Source organism: Chelon labrosus (genome assembly GCF_963514085.1).
Source record: "Chelon labrosus genome assembly, chromosome: 8".
Lineage (NCBI taxonomy): Eukaryota > Metazoa > Chordata > Actinopteri > Mugiliformes > Mugilidae > Chelon > Chelon labrosus.
Genome location: NC_140358.1, coordinates 5,989,815 through 5,996,484, shown reverse-complemented (window position 1 = coordinate 5,996,484; position 6,670 = coordinate 5,989,815). Strand labels below are relative to the sequence as shown.

The 6,670-nt window shown below is 36.9% G+C and overlaps 1 long non-coding RNA gene across 1 annotated transcript; it reads right to left on the bottom strand.

Annotated features, from left to right (window-relative positions):
* Positions 1 to 4,161: 4,161 nt before the first annotated feature.
* On the bottom strand, positions 4,162 to 5,198 carry LOC311491750. The gene is made up of 3 exons (XR_014699191.1): positions 5,017 to 5,198; positions 4,868 to 4,890; positions 4,162 to 4,739 (listed from the first exon to the last, which is right to left on the bottom strand). It is a non-coding gene; the product is annotated as an uncharacterized lncRNA (long non-coding RNA).
* Between the last annotated feature and the right edge of the window lie 1,472 nt (positions 5,199 to 6,670).

Genomic DNA, 6,670 nt, shown 5'->3' with positions numbered 1-6,670 from the left:
TGTTAATTAGACACATGAAAAAACAAATAGTTATTTACCTTTAACTATCAGAAATATTCCCTCCATAAATGTCATTTTGAGCTGTTTGATTTTTAAACAGTAATAAAACCCAGAATCACTGAGCTTAGTCTGACTAATATGGAGAACAAACGTTCCTGGCTCGTGTCTTGCTGTAATGTGAGTGTTTGTTGTAATCTGAGGAGTCTTATTAACACCAGTGATATCAAATGTCAACGTTCCTCCCAAGAATTCAGGCCAGTTCCCAGAAATAATCCTGATCCAAAACAAGGATTCTTGTTGTGAAGATTCCTGACGAGCACATGTAATAGAAACATTTTGTCCAACACCAACAGTCTTTGTTACAAACTTATGATCATCTGAGCACCCTGAAAAAAAGACAAATACATCGATAAATAACAACAGAGACAGAATCATTTACGTACAAACAAGAGGAACAGATTTGTATGTGACATATTGTAAACTCCAAGACAACACTCATCTAGTTAACACCACATACAGCATGTGGAATAAGTCTGAGTCTTTCTACTTATACTTACGTCCCACTCTGAGCATCAGCAATAAATAAAATATGACCAGCATTTTCTGAATAATCCCAGTGTGTCTGCATTAAAATAAGAGCATGTTGTAAAATGGTTCACTTTAAAGTAAGAACATCAAGTGGGAGGGAACAATTTTAGAGCAATCTGATTGGTCTACTGTTATACAGGATATTCACTGTACTACACCAGGGGACATTAAGCCTGTAACTCACACACAGTAAATACATGACATGAACTACTGACAGTTTTTGTTTTTAGTGATATTTTTGTTTCCACGATATTTGTGGGGTTGCTGTGAGACTTCCCAAAAAACTGAAGCTCATAAGAGCAACGCAGTTTTTTAAATTTAATTTCTTGGTGTGAGATTCAACTTTTAATGAAAATAAGTTGAGAAAAACGTGATCAAACCAAACCTTGAAGCAAATAATCCTACAAAACACAGGATTAATTTCAGTGATTTCCTTATTTAACATTATGTTTTAGGTATGGCTGAGCTTAGGCAGCTAAAAGAGTTTACAGAAGATTCGTTCATTCATCTTCTGTAACCGCTTTTCCTGTAAAGGGTCGTGGGGGTCTGCTGGAGCCTATCCCAGCTGTCTTGGGAGAGGCGGGGTACACCCTGGACAGGTCGCTAGTCTATTACAGGGCTAACACAGAGAGACAGACAACCATTCGCACTCACATGCACCCCAATTCAGAATCCCCAATGAACCTAACAAGCATGTCTTTGGACGGTGGGAAGCTGGAGTACCCGGAGAGAACCCAGGGAGAACATGCAAACTCTACACAGAAAGGCGCAGTCAACCCATGGATTCAAACCCGGAACCTTCTAACCACCATTCCACTGTGCCGCCCCTACAGAAGATTTTAATGGGTATTAATTAATGATAAAAGTTCTACTTAAAGGGATACTCCTATGTCGTGCAAAGTTTGGGGAAAAGCTTTTATGGCTTTTGAAACATTAGTAATCAGAATGTCCTGAATTTAATAAAAACAATGTAGTATTCTCAGATCTGGTTATGAATCACATTTGAAAGCATTGGATCCTACCTTTAATTAAAAAACATTTTATTCCAGAGCTGTCATGACGTTCTTTCTGATTGGGCAAAAGGTAGGGTACACCCCCAAAGGCCAATATTTTCTTGTCAAGCTTTAAATGCTTTGCAGTGGTTTCCTGCATTCAACAACTTCCTCATAAACGGAATCATTACATTTAAATGCATCATATGAAAAATAATTAAACATACATGTAATAGCGAATCCCACATGTGTGTGTCACTCAGTGTCACTCACATCAGTCACATCAGTCACATCAGTAGGAAGAGCACACCATACAGAGTCTGGGAGGTGGCTGTGGTTATGAGCTCATTTTCTACACTCTCTGCAAAATAAAGCAGCTGAGACTTAAACCCTAGAACTGATTATAAGAAAGCACCACCACCTCTGACAATAATAATAATAATAATACATTTTATTTATGAGCGCCTTTCAGGACACACAATGACACTGTACAATGATAAAACAAAGCAATAAGACACAGAAAGAAAAAAACAAGACAGAATAAAATGGAACAGTGCAATATGGTTTCTGGAACAGGTGTGTTTTAAGTCGGGATTTGAAGAGAAGGAAAGAGTCAATGTTACAAATGTCTAGTGGGAGTGAGTTCCAGACAAGTAGAGAGTAGATCTCTGGATCAACAAAGAGACAACAACCCAAAGGGTTAAAACTGTATCAGTATTTGTAAAACTGAAACAGTTTGGTTTGTGGCCTTCTTCAGGGTCACTGTATTGTTGATCATGAACAAAGGCATGTCTTTGTCCTGCAGTGTTCCTGGTCTAACTCCAGCCACTGACCTATGTTATATAGTACATCCTCCCTCTGTTACTGAGTGCACAAACTTGTAATAATAGTTAATACTACAACAAAAGCTGGTATTTAGACTCATAAATAGATCCTCATGCACCTAAATTAATGAATTAACTTGGTCAGAGTTTCCCTGGACAACACTGTGTCCAGTACTTGTACTGATAATACACATATGAATAGTTTAACATACAGAAGAGTGGACAAGTGACACCGATAAAATGTTATTTAAACTAAAACACTGACAAAAAATAGTTTCTTCTACTGTGTGTCCTTCTCTGTATGTGCAGGTTTTCTTTTTGTGCACAGCACTGTTGCTATTTAAACATAGAAAGACACATAAACACAACTGCTGATGGAAACATTGCTGTGGTTGGCCTTTCAAACAGGGGCGTGAATACAAAGGGCCTGTACTTCCTGTCTCAGTCTCTGCTTTAAGCTCAGGAAGCTGGTCATGCACCATGGTTTTATCTGTTTTAAGAATGCAACTAGAACAGCACTATATAGTATTATTATTATTAATAGTAATATCTGAACACTGCAGAGTCACTGGGTCTCCTGGATGAACTGGATCATTCAGGGACAGTCAAGGTGTACAAGAGGGATGGGTAGACTCCTATCTGCTCAGTCATCTAATCCTGAGTGTTATTAATCTCAATCTCTCTCAGTTTTTCATTGTCTGTTGCTGACAGATGATGGGAGGTTCTGATCAGTCATTTATACCACCCTGATCTTTTTGGAAAGGGTAGGACTTTGACAGTCCTGCTGTCCCTGTGTATCATTTGGTCCAATGAAGGACTGCCAGTCTGTCAATACTAAGGGTGAATGACTCAATAAATAAAATGTGCTAGTATAAATATTATTGCATATTTCAAGACTGTAAATGCATCCAGTTGTATAAATAAATCATATATTTTAAAACTTTATATAGGCGTCTACTTTTGTTCATTTAAAGCTCCTTCTCGTCACATCCAGCCTAAGCTCATAGTCAGGTCTGCTCTGAGTAAACAGCTTCAATGGTTGGTCAAAAGAGAGAGAAACAGGTCACCACAACTCCTGTCAGTGTAGCTGGTGGATGTGGTTTAGCTTATTGTTCTTATGACAGACATGCAACATACATGACATAGCAAAACATACTTCAGATTCACTGAAAGGACCTATGTCTTCTTTTTCCAGGAGGTTTTGGGACACACATGACAGTGTTCTTCATAACAGCTACTTGGAGCTGTCCACGGCCCTGAAGGTGCTGAAACACCTTGCGTTGCAGCTGATGAACAGATGTGTTGCATTACAATAAAATACCAACAGTATACCTCAGCTGTCAGGGTGACATGTACCCTGTACAATTCCTGCTTTTGTCATGGTCTCACAAACACCTGTTCTCCATCAGAGCGGTGTGCATTTGGATGATACAGAGCCATGCACTGGATGTGATGTCTTACCAGGGTCCCTCCCACTGGAAACTTGATGGTGCGGAGACATTTTTATTTTTTATTTTTTTGTTTATGCATAATGGGTGAAACAATACGAAAACAAATTCCTTGTATGTACAAACATGCTTGGCAATAAAGCCTTTTCTGATTCTATTCTTTGTTATTTGAATCACAGTTAATCAAATGGGAGTAAAAATCTTAAATTGAAAGTTTAAAATGTATGAGCTTTTAAAAGTATTGTGAGTGTTTCTACTATGACCATTGAAGAAGAATTTCAGTATTGTCTGAACTATTTACTGTCAAAATGAACAGGATGTAATGGAAACCAATGCTTAACCATAAAACAAAACTTAGAAGCACGTTTATTCAACATGTTTTTATTTTATGTGAACTCCTTTTAAAGATGTGGTACATTGTTTTTAGACATTGCACTGCTACAAACGCTATTGTAATTAAAATCAGACAGAAGAGAGATTCGAAACTTTCATTTTCTTCTACTGTCTTAATCTGTGACAAAACTGAAAAACAGCAAGATTGAATTAATAATTAATTATTATTAATTTTTAATTTTTAAAATAAGCAGGTATTTTTTCACCATAATGACAAACTTCCATGTCATGCAACAACTCTGAAAAGACTGAACAGAATATACGTTCAACTGTTACATGAGTGATTCCAATAGTCAAAATAAAGTCCGGTTACTGATTAAGTTTTATATTTCTTGCATTGTGCCAAAAAAATAAAAAGATTTTATGATTTTTTAAGCTCTGACATCAGAGTAGATGATCTCTTCCTCTGTTCTTTGTGCGTTCTTTCTCTCTGCTTTGCCAGCTTTCCTCGTTGTGATGTTTGGTGCAGAATAAACTAATGAATCTTCATCTCTCTGAGGATAGATAAGAAAATAATGTAACAATGTTATGAGATGGCAGGTAATATTTATATTTATGGAGGGAGAATTAGAAAAAAATAGTCCAATAACATTTTCTGTCTTTTCTCATTTGTACACCTTACCTGCTGACTTTTCACTGGAGCATCTGTTTGCAAAACAACAGAGAAATTTAAAATGACAGATAATGTCAGTTAATTACCACAAATGTATAGTGAAAATCTATTTTAGGCTTTTATAAAAAACTGTTCGATAAATTGATCAGATTGATTACCGTCATGATTTTTCTTCTTGATGGTATAAATGAGGAAGGCTATAACAATCAGACTTGTAGCCAAAGCAGCACACAACAGAAAGACAACTATACTGGCCTTCTGTACATCCCACGTGTTGAGTGCTGAAAAATAAAAGCACCAAGTAGTGATAATTAATTACATTATGTAAGTCTATACATTAGGAACACATGTGTTTTTACATTATATTAACAGATTGTATCAGATACTAAAATATTCTTATTAAACAGTTACAGTTACCTTCAGTGTCCAGTTTTTTTCCATTTCCAAAAATGATCTGTCCACACGTGGCCACAGCACAGTAGTAAGTCCCAGCATCAGAGGAGCTGATGTCCTTAGAGAAGCTGTAGGCACATTTCTGTGAGTGAGTCTCAGGACTCCTCTCACATTCATCACCACTGTTTTGATGAGCGTAAATTAAACTGGGATGAGATTCATCTGATTTGGCTCTGAACCAGTACACACTGTGATCTTCTGGACATGTTTTGTTGTCAGAGTCAGAGAGGACTGAACACTGCAGAGTCACTGAGTCTCCTGGATGAATTGGATCAGATGGAGATACTTCAGTGAAGGCAGTGATATCTGGTTCTGCTCCTAGAAAATATAAAGGAATAATGAAATCAACATGTGCTACCCATCTTATCAATAATAACATCAGCTAAAATGTTAATTAGACACATGAAAAAACAAATAGTTATTTACCTTTAACTATCAGAAATATTCCCTCCATAAATGTCATTTTGAGCTGTTTGATTTTTAAACAGTAATAAAACCCAGAATCACTGAGCTTAGTCTGACTAATATGGAGAACAAACGTTCCTGGCTCGTGTCTTGCTGTAATGTGAGTGTTTGTTGTAATCTGAGGAGTCTTATTAACACCAGTGATATCAAATGTCAACGTTCCTCCCAAGAATTCAGGCCAGTTCCCAGAAATAATCCTGATCCAAAACAAGGATTCTTGTTGTGAAGATTCCTGACGAGCACATGTAAGAGAAACATTTTGTCCAACACCAACAGTCTTTGTTACAAACTTATGATCATCTGAGCACCCTGAAAAAAAAGACAAATACATCGATAAATAACAACAGAGACAGAATCATTTACGTACATACAAGAGGAACAGATTTGTATGTGACATATTGTAAACTACAAGACAACACTCATCTAGTTAACATTATATACAGCATGTGGAATAAGTCTGAGCTTTCTACTTATACTTACGTCCCACTCTGAGCATCGGCAATAAATAAAATATGACCAGCATTTTCTGAATAATCCCAGTGTGTCTGCATTAAAATAAGAGCATGTTGTAAAATGGTTCACTTTAAAGTAAGATCATCAAGTGGGAGGGAACAATTTTAGAGCAATCTGATTGGTCTACTGTTATACAGGATATTCACTGTACTACACCAGGGGAAATTACTATTTCTCACACTTGAGCACACGAAACACCACCAACATGGTGACTTTCTGTAACTGACACACAGTATACATGACATGAACTACTGACAGTTTTTGTTTTACCACGTTATTAATCCAGTCAGACTTAGTGATATTTTTGTTTCCACAATATTTGTGGCGTTTGTTACCTCCCGTGTATGTAACCAGGGGTTGAGAGGAGGAGAACAAAAGAAA